Source organism: Meles meles, chromosome 7 (genome assembly GCF_922984935.1).
Source record: "Meles meles chromosome 7, mMelMel3.1 paternal haplotype, whole genome shotgun sequence".
Taxonomy (NCBI): domain Eukaryota; kingdom Metazoa; phylum Chordata; class Mammalia; order Carnivora; family Mustelidae; genus Meles; species Meles meles.
In genome coordinates this window covers 82,099,593-82,121,165 of record NC_060072.1, presented here as the reverse complement: position 1 = coordinate 82,121,165, position 21,573 = coordinate 82,099,593, and the positions used below count along the sequence as shown (strand labels likewise).

The 21,573-nt window shown below is 37.6% G+C and overlaps 1 protein-coding gene across 4 annotated transcripts in view; it reads right to left on the bottom strand.

Annotated features, from left to right (window-relative positions):
* Positions 1 to 21,573, bottom strand: part of TMEM117 (transmembrane protein 117) — a 498,717-nt gene that overhangs the window by 212,682 nt on the left and 264,462 nt on the right. The window lies entirely within an intron of this gene.

Here is a 21,573-nt window from a genome sequence, read left to right as displayed (position 1 = left end):
ATTTAGCCTGTGGGTCATCATTCTCTGACTCCTTTATTAAAGTATATCCGCACGCTGATATATTTGGCAGCCTAAAAATATTTACAAACTGTGTTCAATAACATGCTGAGATCATAATGTCAAGAAAAATGAGATACTGTGAATTGTATACAGAGATCCAATTAATATGGTCAAAATATTTGCAGGGAAAAAAGCCTGAAAGTAAATAAACCAAACGTTAGAAGTGAGTCATAGATGTATAGAAAACTGTTTGCTGAGTCTTTCTGAATTTTCTTGAACATTAAACATTTCTTTTACAGCTATAATAAATGCCGATTGATGAGCAAATATTGAACCACTCTTGCACCCTGATGTTTACACTAGTGTTGTCTACAATAGGCAAATTATGGCAATAGCCCAAGTGTCCTTCAACTGATGAGTGGGTAGAGAGGATATATACACACACACAAAGACACTATGGAATATTACTCAGACATGAAAAGAATGAAATCTTGCCATTTGCGACGACGTGGATGGAACTAGAGCGTATCATGCTTAGTGAAATAAGAAACAGACTCTTAACTAGAGAATAAACTGATGGTTACCAGAGCGGAGGTGGGTGGGGGGATGGGTGAAATAGGTAATAGGGATTAAGGAGGGCACTCATGATAAACATCTGGTATTATATGGAAATGCTGAATCACTATATTGTACACCTGAAACTAATATTACATTATATCTTAAATATAAACAAACAAATAAAAAAAATAAAAAAATAAAAATAAAAATAAGGTTTTTTTCCTGTGGGGGGGAAAAATATTACATTATATCTTAAATAACTGGAATTTAAATAAAAACATAAAAATATTAAATAAATAAATAGATAAATTATCGATAATAACGGGAAAAATTCTAGTGTTCTGGTTGATTGAAGAATAAATGTCAAATAAAAATCATGAAATTATACACATTTCACAAATGTATGAAAAAACACACATTCTAACTCAAAACAAAGCAGTTCAAACTGAACATAGGGCAAATGGTCCCAACTATAAAAATCCATTATGATAACAACTCTAATTTATATCCTAAACAAAATACCTGAAGGTATCACATTGATAAAAGAAGAACAAGCTGCTTCAAAGGGGGACATTTAACAATAAGAAAGATTTTGAAAATTACCCAAAAGCCCACCATACAGGTAGGTGTGCAAAAGTAAAACAATATATAGAGAGAGACAGTGTTCTGGGTTAAATTATGTTCTCTCAAAAAATATATTAAAATCCTACTGCCCAAGTACTTAGAACATGCCTCATTTCCCTAGCATCTCTGCCTTGCCCACTATGCACCAGTCACACTGGCCTTCCTTGAGTTTCCTGAATATATCAATCTCTTAGCTGTCTCAGGACATTGAGTATACTATTCCCTCTACAGAAACAATCTTCCCTCTACTTTTTCTTTGCCTGGCTCCTTACTCCTGGTCTCAGCAAAAATGCTACTGTCTCATAATGCTGTCTGTGACAATCTCCTCTAAGTTATCATCCCTTGATAAACTCTATCATAGTTCTCAGTTTGTAAAATAGAGAGGAATTGGGGGGATTCTAACTTAGGGTAGTCAGCAACAGTCTCCTGAGGTGACATGTTGGCCCACTAAACAAACAAAACATTTTCATTATAATATTAAATACTATTGCTAAGAAGCATAACCCAGGAGAAATAAAATAGGAATTGATTTGACTAACTGTATTAAAATGATTAAAAATATGTCTAAATAAATAAATGAGGAAGGATGGATAAGACTTCCTTTTAAAAGAAGTTTATCAATAAATGTAGAAGGAATGAGAGAAATGCAAAAGTCATCAATGGGCAAAACCATGGTAACTACTGTTTTAGACAAGATCCACTAATGAATGCTAAAATTAGTGGGCAACACCTTGAGGAAAAATAGTATATTTGTGTGGTCTCAAAGTTATTTCCCCCCAAGATTTTTACCAATTCTGAAGAGAAAATTCAGGATTTCAGATCAGATCTTGAGACAGAAAAAGACATTGGCAGAAAAACTGATGCAATTTGAATAAGGTCTATATTTAGCTAATAGTATTATGCCAGCGTCAATTTTCTGGTTCACTTAATTGAATTATGGTTATATAAGACATTAACATTAGGAGAATGAGTCTGGAGGGCATAAAAAACCCCTCTATATTATTTTTGCAACTATTTTATCAGTCCAAAATTATTTCGAAAGAAAAGTTTAAAACTTAAAATAAATTAAGTCACAGGGAAAAGAGAGCATTGATCCATCAAGATAAAATTTGCTTGTTCTCCCTTCAGAAAGTAGGAAAAAACCTTACTTGGTTCTTTAGACTTAGCTGTCCTAAAATGAATGTGCATAGAAAATTCAGGCTAAAAAAAAAAAGTTTACCTTAAGAAGAAAAATAAATTCCAAAGGGGCACGTGTACCCGAATGTTTATAGCAGCAATGTCTACAATAGCCAAACTATGGAAAGAACCTAGATGTCCATCAACAGATGAATGGATAAAGAAGATGTGGTATATATACACAATGGAATACTATGCAGCCATCAAAAGAAATGAAATCTTGCCATTTGCAACGACGTGGATGGAACTAGAGGGTATCATGCTTAGTGAAATAAGTCAATCGGAGAAAGACAACTATCATATGATCTCCCTGATATGAGGACGTGGAGATGTAACATGGGGGGTTAGGGGGATAGAAGAAGAATAAACGAAACAAGATGGGATTGGGAGGGAAACAAACCATAAATGACTCTTAATCTCACAAAACAAACTGGGGGTTGCTGGGGGGAGGTGGGGTTGGGAGAGGGGGAGGGGGTTATGGACATTGGGGAGTGTATGTGCTATTGTGAGTGCTGTGAAGTATGTAAACATGGTGAGTCACAGACCTGTACCCCTGGGGATAAAAATACATTATATGTTTATAAAAAAAAAATTGGAAGGGGAGGCGAACCATAAGAGACTATGGACTCTGAAAAACAACCTGAGGGTTTTGAAGGGGCGGGGGTGGGAGGTGGGGGAACCAGGTGGTGGGTAATAGGGAGGGCACGTATTGCATGGAGCACTGGGTGTTGTGCAAAAACAATGAATACTGTTACGCTGAAAAATAAATTTATAAAAAAAAAAAAAGAAATTCAAAGCTGGAGGTCTCACACTTCCTGATTTCAAAAATTAGTACAAAGCTGCAATAATTAAAACAGTGTGGTACTGCCATAAAGAAACAGAGACTGACAGACTAGAATAAATAATTTAGAAATAAACCTTCACCTATATGGTCATGTGATATTCATTCAGCAAGGGTGCCAAGACCACACAACACAGAAGAGTGTTTCAACAAATAGTATTGGTAAAACTTTATATGAAAGAATGAAGTTGGACCCTTTAGCTTATAACATATATAAAAGTTCACTCATTAAGAAAAAAAGTGAACTCATGATGGATCAAAGACTAAACACAGAACAACCAAAATTATAAAACTTTTAGAGGGAAAACATGTGGAAAATCTTTGTGATATTGGCTTTGGCAGTGATTTCTTGGATATGACATCTAAAGCACAGGTGAAAAAATAAAAATCAGATAAACTAGACTTCATCAAAATGAAGATTTTGTGTATCAAAGGACACTGTCAACAGTGAAAAGGCAACCCATGAATGGGAGCAAACATTTTCTTTTTTTTTTTTTTTTAAAGATTTTATTTATTTATTTATTTGACGGAGAGAGAGATCACAAGCAGGCAGAGAGGCAGGCAGAGAGAGAGGAGGAAGCAGGCTCCCTGTGGAGCAGAGAGCCCGATGCGGGGCTCGATCCCAGGACCCTGAGATCATGACCTGAGCCGAAGGCAGCGGCTTAATCCACTGAGCCACCCAGGCGCCCCGGGAGCAAACATTTTCAACTCAATATATTTGATATCCATAATATATAAAGACCTCCTACAACTCAGCAACAAAAAACAAACGATCTGATTAAAAATGGTCAAAGAACTTAAACAGATATTTCTCCAAATAAGATCTACAGATGGCCAATAAGCATAAGAAAAGTCATTCAACATCACTAATCTTTAGGGAAAAGAAAATAAAAACCACAAGAAATATCTTTTCACATGCAATAGGATGACATTCACTAACAATAACAAGTGAAAATAAAAACTGCTGGTGAGAATGGAACCTTTGTTAATTCCTAGTGGGAAGTAAAATAGCATGGCCACTGTAGAAAACAGTACAGCTGTGACTCAAAAAACAAAGCAGAATTGCCATATGATCCAGTAATTCCACTTCTGGGAAAAGAACTGAAAGCAGAAACTGGAAGAAAGATTTGTATGTCAATACTCATAGATGCATATTCATTATAGCCAAAAAAGTGGAAACAATCCAAATATCCATTGATGGATGAAATGTCTCCACAACATGTGGTACATACACACCACGGAATATTATTTGGCCTTGAAAAGGAAGAGAATTCTGGCACACGCTACCACAGGAATAAACCATGAGGACATCGTGCTAAGTGAAAAAAGCTAGTAATTAAAAAAAAAAGTATGATTCCTCTTATATGAAATATTTAGAGTAGTCAAATTGATAGAGAGAAATTAGAATGGCGCTTGCCAGGTGCTGGGTGGAGGAGAGAATGGGAAGCTATTATTTAATGGATATAGAGTTTCATTTTGGAAAGATGAAGAAGTTGTGGAGATTAGTGGTAGTTCTACAAGACTACAAATGATTAATGTCACTGAACTGTACACTTAACAATGGTTAAAATGGGGGCGCCTGCGTGGCTCAGTCATTAAGCGTCTGTCTTCAGCTCAAGCATGATCCCAGAGTCCTGGGATCAAGCCCCACATCAGGCTCCCTGCTCAGCAGTAAGCCTGCTTCTCCCTCTCCCACTCCCTCTGCTTGTATTTCCTCTCTCACTGTATCTCTCTCTGTCAAATAAATAAATAGAATGTTTTTTAAATGGTTAAAATGGTAAATTTTATCTTGCATATATATCATCACAATAAAAAAAAATAAAGTACATAGTTTTTGGTTCCAAAGGTCTAATTTGAGGAATTTTTTACCAAGAAAATAACTTGAAAAAAATAAAAAAGTTTTATTTTTTATAGACATCCTTATTTAGAATAATACAACAGTAGGAAGAGCCTAAGTGCTTAATAATGAAAGAATGGTTAATTGAACTACTTTACGATCACACAGAGTAATGATGCAGCCATTGAAAGGATTTTAACAATGAGTAAATGTGCATGTTATTATGCTAACTGATGGAATTTAGAATATAATGTTGAAATGTAATTATAATAATGTACAAATGCATGGAATTCTTTAAAAAAATAAATAAGATGCTAACAATGGTTTTCTCAGGCTGGTGGGCACAAGGAGTGAATTTTTTCTTTTTTCTTTTCCATTGGTTCAATAACACCCATATGTCTCTTATACAAATAAAATGTTTTGGGGGGAAAACAGCCATAAGGAGTAATTTCCCCAAGGCAGCTCATCAACTCTGCAGGGTCTAAGATTTCTCTCTCTCTTTTTTTTTTTTTTCTTTTTTTAACCTGGGCTAACTTAATATAAGAATTTGGGAAATAAAAGAACTGTTTGGAACTTTCAAGAGTAAATAACTTTATTTTAGTTCTGACTGTGTAAGGCTCTGAGCTATACATCTGTATTACACAGTCTAGGCCTGTATTATGTAAGGCAAGCTCTGAAACATGTACATGGATATATCATTTTCATTACTCTTCTGGGGAAGAAACAAAGACTCAACAAGGCTGTTTAACTTACTCAGTGCCCCACAGATCAGAAGTGGCAGAGCTGAAAATCAGAGCCCCAATAATTCAATTCCTCAGTTTATATTTTGTCTATACTTCAAATCTCAAATACCATTGGGACAAGAGGGGTGTGCCTAGGCATCTGAAAAACTGAATTTGTCAGACAAGTTCTATACATCCAAAAGGACTACAATACACTCAGTATCGTTATGCTCAAGAATTTGACCAGAGAACCACCTATGGAGATATTCACTATGATATGCAACCAATTAATACCTAGCACAATAAAGTACACTCAACTGCATGCAATTTTAGACAAAAATACATGCAGGGAAAAAAAGTACTGCAGGAGTTACTCTATTGTATGGATCCCAAACTTCTGGGAAACTGACGTAGAAGAAAGATGCAAAAAGCTTACAAGAGATATGGCAATCTTTGTAAAGAAAGCATGCATTCAACAAACATTTAGTCGGAGCTTCAGTGGGCTACATACAATACTAGCTTGGAACAAAAAATTACAGGCTTTAAATCTTGATAAGCTCTGGTTATATTTTAAGCTATTTTCGTATTTGATAAGAAGCCTTGTAAATTCAGGTAGGGAGGCTAATTTCAAAGACAGAGCACTTAGAGAATTCTGTGCTGAAATTTCTCTTATTCATCCAATGGGAAAGATTTTGCAGAATGGTTAGATTTGTGTTAACATAAGAGTTTGACTAGAGGGCTAATAAATATAATCTTTTAACTGCAAGGCTTATAGCAGCATGACCACTTAAGAAGTAAAACATGTTTATTTTAGAAATTTTGATTCATCCATTTAGAAACAGAGCAGTCTTCTGTAATTCATTCCATAAAAACTGAACTTGCTAAACTACAAACATTTTTAATGCTCAGGCATTTCTGTCCCCCAAAGACTGTTCATTGTCAAGAGATTCAATTTGATTTTGGCCTAACTGGTCTGAGCACGATGTGAAATTTCATCTCTTCCACAAAAATTACTTCCCCAGAATGTTTATTCTTCCTAAAGACATTTATTTTTATAGATTAGTGCTTTTTTAAAAAAGATTTTATTTATTTATTTGACAGAGAGAGAGAGAGATCACAGGTAGACAGAGAGGGAAGGGGAAGCAGGTTCCCTGCTGAGCAGAGAGCCCGATGCAGGGCTCAATCCCAGACCCTGAGATCATGACCTGAGCCCAAGGCAGAGGCTTAACCTACTGAGCCACCCAGGCAACCCTCGCTTTATTTCCTTTCTTTCAACTACAAGTGTTAGTGCTACTAACTATGAATATGGTTAAAATATACCATCCAACCATGGTTTAAGCAATTCTCAGAATACTGACAGGGTGACTGTGTTCATATCTTCTGCTTCGACTGTCCACCCCAACAAAGCTAAGATTGCGGGCCCCCTAATTCAGAAATCCCCCCATTATGCTTTAGAGATTAAGGCATGTTCCTAGGTTATTCTCTCCATTTCAAAACTCTTGCTCTATATTTCCATCCTGTGGCTTTTGACCAGGATTTTTGTCCAGTCTCTCAGAGTGGTCTGGTCCATGCCTCTGGTTTATGTATTGGTCCTTTAGTCCTATCTCTCTGATCTCTCTCATTCCATTGTGTGTATTCCACTCATTCAAGGACAACTGGAGATAGAGAAGACATTATGCCCAATCCCTCCCTAGCTCCTGCCCCATGCCCCCAGTATCACGGGGAGTCAGTTCAATAACTTGGGATCCCTCTGTCTGAGAAAGGGGAAAACAAGAAGTTGTTCCAATTTAGGGCTTGATGCCAAATGACAAGAGAATATTAAAGAAAAAATCTGGTTGACTTGGCGTATTATGATGACTGGATTCAGTAATTCAAAATGCCACTAGAAGATTAGATATCTTTGTCTTCAAACATAAAAAGTAATCAGGATGCTACCTAGAATGTTACATTTTAGAGATCTTTCCGAATATGAGCTAATCAATGACAATCCAACAATGCTTGAAATTAGTACAATTGGATGATGCTCACCGTTTCCTATTTCATTCTGGGAGGAGTCCATGAAATAGTTTTTCCAATTATCATTCTCAATTAAGTAAAATATGGCCATTTTTCTCATTTCATGTTCAAACCTATAAATTCTCACAAATAAAACGGATGAGTATCAAGAATCTTTACTACTTTCAAAGTGTCACACATTTACCTATTGCTTCAAAGGCAAAGCATGCAAAGATAAGAATTTATTTACTGGCTGATTCTATTATCTTTTTGTAACTTCAATAAAAGATCATTTCAGAAATGCAGTCTTAGGTAAAGACAGAAATTCCGCACTACTGCTAGATAAATGTAGAGATCATCTTGAAAAAAAATGATTTTAGAGAATTTTTAAGTCCTCTATGTCCCTAAATGTTATGTCATGAAATTGTCTTGCAGGCAGAAGGTATTAAGAGTATATGAACACGTGTACCCGAATGTTTATAGCAGCAATGTCTACAATAGCCAGACTATGGAAAGAACCTAGATGTCCATCAACAGATGAATGGATAAAGAAGATGTGGTATATATACACAATGGAATACTATGCAGCCATCAAAAGAAATGAAATCTTGCCATTTGCGACGACGTGGATGGAACTAGAGCGTATCATGCTTAGTGAAATAAGTCAATCGGAGAAAGACAACTATCATATGATCTCCCTGATATGAGGACATGGAGAAGCAACATGGGGGGGTAGGGGGATAGGAGAAGAATAAATGAAACAAGATGGGATTGGGAGGGAGACAAACCATAAATGACTCTTAATCTCACAAAACAAACTGGGGGTTGCTGGGGGGAGGTGGGATTGGGAGAGGGGGAGCGGGCTATGGATATTGGGGAGGGGAGGCGAACCATAAGAGACTATGGACTCTGAAAAACAACCTGAGGGTTTTGAAGGGTCAGGGGTGGGAGGTTGGGGGAACAGGTGGTGGGTAATGGGGAGGGCACGTTTTGCATGGAGCACTGGGTGTTGTGCAAAAAGAATGAATACTGTTACGCTGAAAAAATAAATAAAATGGAAAAAAAAAAGAGTATATGAAAAGATTTTGTGAGCAATTTTAAAATGAACTCTCACTGCTGAAGAATTTTAATCTTATTTCTTGAATGTGGCTGGTATCTAGATTTCTGTTAAAATGCTAACATTATGAATTTGCTAAATTGTTCTCTTTCTTTCAAAGAATAAATATGGGAGCTTTGCAGCATGCCATTGCTAAAGTTTTCCAGAGCATTTCTTCAAGTGGCAAATGCCTTATTCAACAGACATTCAAGTGAACCAAAAAAAGAGGGCTGAGCTTGGCTAGGAAGGGTCTTTGCTCCACAAGCTATTATTGCAGGATTTACCCACAGGCATTTACCCAATGCTGCTGAACAGTCAAAATATACTGATCAGTGTAGATTTTTCAGTGAAAATTTTCCTAGGGTCCAAAATCACTTGGCAGAAGCTATTTGGATCCTTATCTTTGAATCAGTAATTAATTTTTTTTTTTTAAAGATTTTATTTATTTATTTGAAAGACAGAAATTACAAGTAGGCGGAGAGGCAGGCAGGCAGAGAGAGAAGGAAGCAGGCCCCCTGCCGAGCAGAGAGCCCGACGCGGGGCTCGATCCCAGGACCCTGGGATCATGACCTGAGCCGAAGGCAGAGGCTTTAACCCACTGAGCCACCCAGGCGCCCCTGAATCAGTAATTAATTTTGAAAAGAGCAAGTACGTAACACCCAGGCAGAAGGCCACACAACTCAATGCACATTAGTCTATCTTTATAAAATGGAGACAAGGTAACATCAGAAATATTTCCAGGGGAACAAGAGCAAGGGCCACTGCATGATGGGTCTTCATTCAGTCTGGGAACTATCATAACCTCAGTCAGGTATTCACTCACTGGAACTTCATGCTGTCGTAAACAGATACATTTGGAAAGAAGAAAGAAGAAAAGGAGAAGATACAGTGGCAACTTGTGAAAGCATTCGAGTTTTGGCAACATTAGCTTCTGGAATAAGGCAGCCCAAGCAGCCAGTTCATGGGTATGCATTTGGTTAGATCCTGAAGAGCTAAGAGACAGGTAGAGTGACGGATGAGGGAGGAGTTGTAATGGAAAAGATTAGAGATGAGTTCTTTTGTCCAACACCATTCAGTTCTGGGAAAGGAGAAAAATGCAACCTGAGGGCAGGATGCCAACTGCCATTCCTGGAAAGAATTCAGATTACTTCATTCAGAGGAATCCTAGAAGTGGGGAAAGTAGGACCAGGCAGCAGCATGCACCCCGAAGTTTATATGAAGGCCTATAGAAGAAACACTATGTCAACTGCTATAGGAGAAGTAAATGTGCAGTTGAAGGTCGGGTGGACCACAAATGCCCTGTCCACATGCAGCACCCAAAGTTGCCGTGGTTCCCTTCTTATGACTTTGACTACTCATTGTCAATTTCATTTTTTAGGTTTGTTTTTATTTAAAGATTTTATTTATTTATTTGACAGACAGAGATCACAAGTAGGCAGAGAGACAGGCAGAGAGAGAGAAGGGGAAGCAGGCTCCCCACTGAGCAGAGAGCCCGATGTGGGGCTCCATCCAGGACTCTGAAGGCAGAGGCTTTAACCCACTGAGCCACCAAGGCACCCCATTTTTGAGTTATTTTTACAGGTAGTTCTCTAGAATGTCTATGTTTTCTAGAATACCAATACAGCATACCCTTATTTTTTAAGCTCTCTTTAATAGTTTCAAATAATAGATGAATTCTGATGATTCCCAAATCACTGTATGGAGCCCAGTTGAATTTCCACATCCAACTGGGGACTGTATTCCTCTACCCTGGTGTTACACAGACGCCTCAGACCAACACGTGTAGCAGATCTCACCACTTCCCTCACCTTCCTGAATTATGGATCTTAGTGATCAGGATCTAACACATCACCTGGCACAAGGAGGCAGTCAATACAAATTAATAAATGAATACATCTACCATAGCCATAAATCAGCAAGAATAGGGAATAACTGAAATAGCACAACAAAGTAAAGAATGGAAACTAAATGATACTTAGTAATCATAATAGCTGTATCATATAACAAAAGCTTCCTGTGTGCCAGGCATTTTTCTAAGTGCTCTGCCTGCATTAACTCATTTAATCTATATGCTTATGCTTATTGAATGTTAACTACTAAGCATTGTGTAAGATGTATCACGCACACATACACGTTTAGACTATCAGCCTACACAACTCTATTGATTTAATTCACAAAGCCACTATAAAGGAGACATTATCCCATTAGCTTCACTTTCTTTTTAAGGAAATGGGAGCAATAAAAATAATAATGATGGCTAGCATTTATGATAGCCTACCATAATACACATTTCATGCTAAGTAATTTACAAAGAGGTAAGTAGAAACTCACTAATACAGAAACTAAGGTTCAGGTCATATAATTCTTAAGTAACAGAATTGAAATTTGAACCCAGCTCTAGGCATATTCAGTATCATTTTCATGGTAATTTTCACAATAAGTAAAAGATTAACTTACATTTTTGTTTATTCAGATAGGGACACATGCAACAAACTTCAGAAATGTTTTTATCAAAACACAGTAACAGTCACAAATTTCCAGGGACTAAGGTGCATTTGTATTAAATATTAAGTAGGGAAAAATCTATTTTTGGTGTCAAATAATGAAGTGTTACCCCATATCCATAATAAGCCCATTACCCAAGGCTCATGAAAACTCTTCGTTACAGTATCTTAGTATCTAGGTAATCCTTTGCACACAGTGCCTCTGTTTCTCCAACTATAAAATGGGAATAATAAAAATTACATCTAACAGCACTAGGTCTAAATAAATGAATAGATTAAAAACATTTAGAAAAGGTTCTGGCACATGAGGTCAATAAATTTTATATATTAATGTTAATATGTCAGCCACAATAATTTCTTTAAATTATCAATATTACTCAATTTTCACAACAGTATAATGAAATTCAACATTATTCAATAGTTGTTTTCCTGGAAATCATGTACAATTCAAACTTTTAAATAAAACCGATAGCATTCTTTCTTAAATAAGCTTTGTAGATGGATTATTTTGCACGGTAACCAGTCATTTCCTTTTAGTATTTGTTTTTTAAAACAAAATTTTTGAGGGCCACCTGGGTGGTTCAGTCAATTAAGCATCTGCCTTCAGCTCAGGTCATGGTCTCAGGGTCCTGGGATGGAGCTCCTCCGCCCCATCATTGGGACTCTCTGCTCAGCAGAGAGCCTGCTTCTCCCTCTCCTTCAGTCCCTCCCCCAAGCTCATGCTCTCTTTCTTTCTCAAAGAAATAAAATCTTTTAAAATAAAAATTTTGAAAGGAGAGGGAAAAGTGGAAAAACCTGGATTTTTATATATACTTTTCTATGTATCAATTATATAAACATGTATATATTTATGCATATATGTATTTCCAAACACATATGTAATTTACTGAATACACAAAGTAATTCGGATGCTCAATAAATTGACACTTAATTGATCTGGAGATTCAAAAGAGTTAACGCTGCTTACGAATGCGTGAGCCTTCCTCCAGGGGGTAGCTTGGACATCCACACATTCTCCGTGCTTATTTTTATCCTTGGAACACTCTTCAGGAAACGCCATGTTGTTTCCAGGTTAGTGGAAGGGTCCTGCTAATTTACAATCTGCCACTTCTCCCTGCCTTCCTTTGGCCAGGGCTTTGGTGCTTTCATCTGCTCTCTGATTTGCAACTAGGAGCCTGGGTGGAAAGAAGCATTACCCTAAATTGCTTCCATTTGTTTCTGTCATTTCCACATCAGCACTTTGTTTCTCACCAGGCGCCTGATAACTTCAATTCCTTTTTCAAGTTACTTTCAGTACTTCAAGAACCATCCCAATTAAGTTCATTATGTTGATGATTCCAATGACGCTACAAAGCAATTAATAACAATTTTGTCAGCGTTTTTACTCTGACCGCTATGTTCAGAGAGAACAGGGAATATATTTTAGGGTATCGAGTGCTAATTCATAGGCATGCAGAAATTATATGCCTCACAGTTTGACACCAAATCTTGTTATTATCTGGCTGCACATTACATTCATGAATTTCAAGCACGAGTGGGCAAAGCCTTCATTAAAAATTATGGACCCACACGTCAGGAAAAAAAAACCACTAACCTCAAAAGTAGGGCTGGCATGTGGTAAGCTTTCAAAAGTGCAGCTCTCTGATTGTTTCAGCCTGATTAACCATTTGCACCTTTGCGTTTGCGTTTGTTTTGGAGAACTAAACCATCTGCAGTTGTTTTTGGTTTTGTTTTGTTTGGTTTTAAAAAGGTTTTAAAGAGTAAATAATATGATTGGACACTGCAGTCTGTTTTTGCTGCAAGTAAACAGAGCAAGAGCTAAAGTCCAAGAAGCTGGCGAAGGATGTTTCTCGAAGGGAAGGAAAAGTGAAGGCAGGGGGATGTTAAGGCAGTCACAGACATTGCATCTGAAAAGAAGCACTTAACTTGCTGGAGCTCTACAGGTACCGGACTTCCATTACTCTAGCTACAGTATTTGGTGATGAACAATGATTGTCACTTGCCACCCTCATGCTCAAGTGTCATCCCAGTACCTACACAATTCCATCCAATTCTCACTCCATTCAGTGTTTTCCATTTACCCCCCACCCCCATCCCAATCATCCCAGTGACCACAGGATTTCTCTGCAGATCCCTCCCTCTGACCCGCACCAGCCATCACACGTGCAACACTCCAGTCTCTCAGGCTGCTGGCATCTTGTATTATGCGACCCTTGGTCCTCTTCACCACCTTTCTTCTCCACTTGCACATTAGTTACAATCTGTCAGCCAGCTGCACCACAGCGAGGGTGCCAAAGAGCAGGGCGGACACTGACAGCTATTGACAGCATGGTCAATGATCACTTTTCCTATTGTGTGGGATCTCTGTAATTGGCTTTTTGTAGGCCTTGTTACTTTTTTTAAAAGTTCCAAAATGCAATTTAATTTTTACAAGAACATTTCTAAGGTTTATTGTTTTCCATCTGTACTAAAACACCCTATACCCAACATTTAAAAAATGCAACAATATATGATTAATTTTTTTAGGATGCCATGGCAACCAAGGATTAAATTTGTATTTGAATAAAAGAACACAGCCTCCCTTAAAAATCTTCTCCTGGTTGGAAAGAATACTAATATAATTTTATGTGGAGTCTTGTCAAGAGCATTCAAGAAATGTCAGACTATATTTTTAGCCATGGAGTTTGCCTAATCCCATAAGACTCTATCTCGCCTTTATGTTGACAAATGAACAGGACTGAAATATCAGGGATCTGAGCTTCTGTCAAGATCCACTTCGCATCAAAAGTTGTTGTTCTCGTGCAGCTTGTTTTCTCAAACTTCCAAATTAAAATTTACATTTACCTTATCTTATGATTACCTGGGTTTGCTATTGAATTCCTTTGTTGTCGTACCTTAATTGACTCCAAGCTTTACTTTTATAGACAAGTCAATGAACTTGTGAAAACGCAGCAGGAAAAGCAGATGAGACTCCTGATAATTGTCATTGACTAGGAAAATGTCATCTTCACTCATCTCCTCCCAAGTCAGCATCCTGAATGCTGTCTTTAGCCCAGACTCTCTAACCCCTTCATGTTTTCCTGCATACAATCTATTTTAGAGAATAAAAAATTAGTCTTTCACCCACATCTGTCTCTTGGACTTTACCAAAATAAATAGGACTAAAAGCATCTGGTGAGAAAACTATTGAAATTCAGGTCTTATTTTTGCCTCGAACAGTAGTAGAGAAACTTTACTAATACTGGAACTCACCGCCCATCAGAAGGGAAAAATTTTGAGACAAAGTTGAAAAGCATTTAAAAACTCAAATTTACCTACTTTGTGTCAAGATTTTAAGATTCAGCATTTTTCAACACTACTTTTTAGACTTATTTTAGTAAATAGGTGCTGTTATTTATACACTCAAGAAGGTCTAGTCATCTTTTGGAAAGCATAGTTGACATGTAAGTTTTCCTTAAATAATACTTTTCATTGTGAATTCTTCTTACTTAACATAATTTTTCATCACTTAACATAAGCAATGAAAATTCTGGCAAATGACATAACATTAACGTCAGGGATATTTATAATTTAGAGTGACCTACTTAAAACTGACCTTATTTTAAAAAAAAGCCTCATAAAAAAAAACTCACCTAAATAGTTTGCTATGAAAAATAGTGAATATAAAATCTTGGTGTTAGTTCATATTCATGTGGGAATTACAGCATAGTGAAAATAAAAAGATGTTAAAATTAGTAAAAATTCTTCATTCAAAAAATGCAAATTGCAAACTGTATTTTAAGATGTTCCCATTTATGCAACACTGTAATTTTTTAAATTAAGTAACACTAACAATATTAATAGTCATAATTTCACATGCTCTATCTTTTATCTCACAGCAGTTCACAGCCGTATTGTCTAAGTAGTAATTATGAAAAGTAAGCCACCCCTTGGGCGAATGGCAATACTTACTAACATTCAATGAGAGGTAAAAAATCCAATTAAAGCACATGGAGAACTGGGGGAGAGGGACATTTGCTGGTGGGAGGGATGGTTGGCTGGAAGGAAGTTTATGGAAATGACACTATATTCAAATAGGCAAAATGATAAGCTGTTCTCTGTATTATGAGCTAGACGGAGGGGAGGACTTACTTGTCCTGATAACGGGAGAGGCAAATAATTGCATAATTAGAGCCCAGACCCAGGCATAAAGCGGTCAGCTTTATAGCAAGGCCAGCATTCTTAGCATTTAAATATTTTTATTTTATTTATTTTTTTTTTCAGCATAACAGTATTCATTCTTTTTGCACAACACCCAGTGCTCCATGCAAAACGTGCCCTCCCCATTACCCACCACCTGTTCCCCCAACCTCCCACCCCTGACCCTTCAAAACCCTCAGGTTGTTTTTCAGAGTCCATAGTCTCTTATGGTTCGCCTCCCCTCCCCAATGTCCATAGCCCGCTCCCCCTCTCCCAATCCCACCTCCCCCCAGCAACCCCCAGTTTGTTTTGTGAGATTAAGAGTCATTTATGGTTTGTCTCCCTCCCAATCCCATCTTGTTTCATTTATTCTTCTCCTATCCCCCTACCCCCCCATGTTGCTTCTCCATGTCCTCATATCAGGGAGATCATATGATAGTTGTCTTTCTCCGATTGACTTATTTCACTAAGCATGATACGCTCTAGTTCCATCCACGTCGTCGCAAATGGCAAGATTTCATTTCTTTTGATGGCTGCATAGTATTCCATTGTGTATATATACCACATCTTCTTGATCCATTCATCTGTTGATGGACATCTAGGTTCTTTCCATAGTCTGGCTATTGTAGACATTGCTGCTATAAACATTCGGGTACACGTGCCCCTTCGGATCACTATGTTTGTATCTTTAGGGTAAATACCCAGTAGTGCAATTGCTGGGTCATAGGGTAGTTCTATTTTCAACATTTTGAGGAACCTCCATGCTGTTTTCCAGAGTGGTTGCACCAGCTTGCATTCCCACCAACAGTGGAGGAGGGTTCCCCTTTCTCCACATCCTCTCCAGCATCTGTCATTTCCTGACTTGTTAATTTTAGCCATTCTGACTGGTGTGAGGTGATATCTCATTGTGGTTTTGATTTGTATTTCCCTGATAAGGCCAGCATTCTTTCAGGGGAATCTGTTTTGAGTATTAGAAGAAACCCACAGTCAAAGATGCTCTGTAAGGAACCTAACTTAAGTTCTCGACTTGGCACTGGGGGCAAGGGAAACTTTACTGAACACTTGCATGGCCCCGGGGCCGTGTGCGAGTCCTGTGGAAGCCAGGCCCCCCTCATCCTTCTTTGCCTTCATTCCTGCTTCTTTTTGTGTGCAGTCTCCCGACACCAAAAGATTCCTCCCCCTGATTTCCCTTCAGCTTTGATACTGGATGCTTCTGACCCCATAACATACATCAAAATATCCCCAAGCTTAACCACCTAAGTTTTCACCTAAAGCCACCTGAGAGAAACGGTCCCAAACTTGTCCGTGTATTAGAAGCTCTGTGAACCTTCCAAAAATTCCAACACCCAGGCTCCTAACAAGACAGATGGGAGTCTGGCACAGTTGTTTTTGAACCTCCCCAGGTCATTCCAATGCAAAAATGCTCTGTAAGGAACCTAGATGTCCATCAACAGAAGAATGGATAAAGAAGATGTGGTAGACATATACAGTGGAATACTATGCAGCCATCAAAAGAAATGAAATCTTGCCATTTGCGACGATGTGGATGGAACTAGAGGGTATTATGTATGCTTAGCGAAATAAGTCAATCAGAGAAAGACAATTGTCATATGATCTCCCTAATATGAGGAAGTTGAGAGGCAACGTGGGGGTTTGGGGGGTAGGGAAGGAAAAAAATGAAACAAGATGGGATCGGGAGGGAGACAAACCATAAGAGACTCTTAATGTCACAAAACAAACTGAGGGCTGCCGGGGGTATGGGGGTAGGGGGAGTGTGGTTGGGTTATGGACATTGGGGAAGGGTATGTGCTATGGTGAGTGCTGTGAAGTGTGTAAACCTGGAAATTCACAGAACTGTACTCCTGGGGCTAATAATACATTGTATGTTAATAAAAAATAAATAAATAATTAAAAAAAACAAATTTGGGGGAAAAAATGCCTTATGAAATTCAGGAAAGCAAGTGGGGGCAACCCACTAAGTAATAAGTTTGGTTCATTGTGCCTATAAAGAAACCGCCTAAGAGCTCAATACACACTGGTGCCTTCATGATATTTATATTCATTTAAGATTTCCACACACATGGTCATTAAGCCTCCATCCGCACATTATTTCCCTATGAAAAAGCACAGCCAGTCAGTCAGTCAACAAATACAGCATGAGCGTTAGGGCTCTGCACCCACGCTGGCTGTGGCCAGCCTGCCCGCAGTAACGAGCACGTCGTTAACACTTCAGAAAGTGTTATGAAAACAGGGTGGGGTGTTTTTGGTTTGTTTTTGGTTTGGGGGTTTTTTGTGGGGTTTTTTTTTTGCCCCCCTTGCGCTTTAACTGTTTGGGTGGAATACGGCCGAAGCAGATCAAGGGCTCTAGCTGTGATTAGAGCGCGGGCACCCCGGCCTGTTAGAGGTTGTAACAAACGGGGAGGACCAACCCTGCAGAGGACACACAGGTTTAGGAGGTGTGATGGAGATGTTCCAGAACAGCAAGTGCCCCAGATCATGCTGACCTTTTCACGTTCCTGACCTGTATCAGTGTCCAGCTTAATGCTCCCTGTTTATGAAGCATGAAACACAGGACCAGTGAGCAGAGTTAGTGCTGAAGGTACAACCTATTTCATGTTCCTGGTATTTTTCTTTTTTCTTTTTTAAATCAAATGAATCTGGATACTCTTCATAGGGAATAGGCTCTCTGATTCAACACAGCTCCCCCCTGCACCTCATATACACCTTTTATCTCAGGCCAGATGTTTCACACTTTTACTAGGCGGGTTTGGCCCTCAGGGCATTTGAATTTGCAACTCCAGTATTTATTATTTATGCCACTTGAACACAGAAAGCTACTGTCACTCATTAAAACCTCAGAAAGATGACTTAGGATGCTGAAAGCAGTTTGGGAAGACATGAGTAGACCAAAGGATGTAGGAAAGCAACTCCATACGGCTCAGCATGAGCCCCTGCCAGACCTGGGAGTCTTGTGAGGGGCTGGTTGAGGCAAGGCCTGAAGGAGGTTCCCTCAGGAAGAGGAGGGTTATTGTAAATGCAATGATATTATAACCACTTTTACCTTATTTAATGTGTCATAATGTTTATCTCTCTTGTGTCTGTTTTTATTCTGTAGGAGCTTGCTCTGCATTTATTAAGTGAATAGATTTCATAGGCATGTGAGTGAGACCCTCAGAAGGATCTTGGACCACTGAAGGTCTGTAACTTTGTAGCATCCAAATTGGGTAAAATATTAAAAAATGACAGAGACAACTTACTTGATGAGTTTTATTATGTAGAAAGTTTGTGGAAAATAAGTCATTTGAATAGAAGCAAAAATATGGTATCTGAGGAAGTATCTAGACTAAAATCGTATTAAAATGAATTTGTACAATCTTCCATTTTAATAGAATATGCTATGAGCTTCAGAGGTCCTTTGAGAGACTAAAGAAAGTATTTTCTCAAAAATATTATGATCTACAGACATAGTCAATTAGAAGTGTCAACATTTTCAGACAGATACCAATGACACTACCTTATAGGGCTAAAAACTACAATATATTAACAGGTACCAAGAATAATTAGTATGCTTGCTTTTTAAGTGTTCATAAAATCAAAATAATTTGTAAAAAAATTTGTTTTAATATACATGGATATATGTTATTTTCATATTTTAGAAAAATGAATTTTAAATGGTCTTGAAAAAGATATTTTTTATCTATATCAATATAGTAAAATCAACCTGTTGATTAGTAAATAAATTTCAATAATTTTACAATTTTAATTATATTTAATCCTTTCTTAATACTCAGAAGAATTGAATAATAAGCTTTTATAATAAACTGTAAGGTCACTATGTAAACAAATATTCATTTAATGAATGAATGAATAAGTTTAGATATTTAGCACCTACTTAGGCAGAAAATTGGTTCATTTTGCTAATTTTTTGCTGAAGCAAAATAAAAAGCATTTTTTAAAATCTACACTTAGATTTGCCAAAAATCCTATATTGATTCTATCATCTGTAGTTGAAACTGAAAATGCTAAATAGAAATTAGGATAATTATAACACAAGTCAAAGAAAAAAGTAGTCAGAACTTGAAAATTATTAGGTTTCATTTTTCTTCAATAGCTACAGTTTCACGGTATCTTTTATGATGTATTTTAAAACCTTTATGAGAGGTGCTATTCTTTTCAGAGAAAGCAGATGGCTTCTCTCCAGGTTCCCTATTTCATCTCAAGCGCCTGACTCATTTAGGCATTATTTCTCATATATCCTCTGCTTAGAAGTCAAGAACAATTTGGAATTTTTAAGTTGGCACATGCAGTGTCCTAACTTTCTTTCAGTGAGCTCTGGTCTAGAGTATTAAAAAAACTACCGATGTGGACCTAGTTATCTGTTGTATTTGATATGTTTGGAAACATCAAAGGCATCTATTTGATATTCTGCTTAGCTTGTCAGTGCCCTTACCATTGTATGCTTGATTGACTCCTTACCTTGTGCAATATACCATGTTCACCAAGCTACTTAAGACATTCAGTGAGCAACTAGAGAGACTAGGGAAGGATACTGGAGGGAGCCAGGCCCAGGTCTGGGATAAACCTAACATATTTTGCCAGCCAGGGCAAAAAGGGAGTTGTGTGTGTGTGTGTGTTTTCCAAATCAGCCTTCAGATATGTAAGCACAGAGAAGAATATATGCCAAACATGACTTTACTTAGCCATTCATTATCAAAATATTGCTCCACTCACTTAAATACTTCAATTTCTTGAAACATGATGTAATAATTTCCTTAAAGCAATGAAACGTAAGTACTAGGCACTTCATTGCTATAAATTTCTTTTTGATGTTTATAGAACATTTAACTACAAATGCAACATACACTGTGAATATAAAAATCTTTACTGCTCTAAAAATCCTTGGGGCAAACAACTGCTAAAGAATAGCAATTTCAAATAAACAAAACTTTGCGCTTAAATAGCCAAGAACTGCAGTCTCTCTTATTTATTTATTTGAGAGAGAGAGAGAGAGCAGAGGGAAAATGAAAGGGAGAAGCAGACTCCCCACTGAGCAGATGTAGGGCTTGATCCCAAGGACCTTGAGATCATGACCTGAGCTAATGCAGACCCTTAACCACTGAGCCACCCAGGCGTTCCTGCAGTATCTCTCTTAATGATAGTGTAATACAAAGCTATTCTTTTGTTTTCTTCCAGTCCCAGAAATAAGATGCTTTCAACTACCTATATTTGTCAAAAGTGAATAGGATTAAATAACTGAGTTTTCTAAAATTTTAAAGTAACAGTTTGGCTGGGATGTTATGTACTATCACGTAGCACCTAAAAAGAGACGTGCTACCATCACCCCAACTAATGACAAAATTCAACTAATTTTATTGACACACTGGGGAAAAAAAGTATCAAACAAACTTCTCTGTCTACATTCCACATCTTATTAAGATATGTGATTAAATATTCCTAAGAAGATTATTCAGCTTGGCAGGATACGATAGTAGTTGAAAGCATTGAAGACTTTGGAAACTAACTGAAAACTTACACACATGCCCACGAACACACAGAAATAGCAATAGGTCCACAAGAAGAGGCACTACATAAAAGTTAAAAAAAAAAATTATAAGGGGACTAATCCGACTACTTATAAAATCACTTTTACCAAAAAACAAAAAGTACATAGCTTCTTTTCCGAGATTCTAATCGATGCTGATATTAGCAAACAGTATTCATTTCATTGTACAATGAATTTCAAAGGAAAAATAAACAGCAATGTTTCCTGGCTTTTATTTAAACTTCAGGAAAATGATCAACGGTGCTTTAAAGATGTTGAGTATTATGTTAGGAAAATCATAAAGAATGTGTGGACAACCCTTTTTTCCTCACCTGCCTCGAGGAAGTATAAACCAAGTAATAGAAATAAAGCATAATGGAACAGAAAGGTGCTGAAACTGCACTGGGAATGAAATGGGAATTATGAACAGGGAACGTGTGCTGCCTCTATGGGAACGTGTCTCTGTGAATGATGGCCATCGTGTCTTCCTAGCTCACTG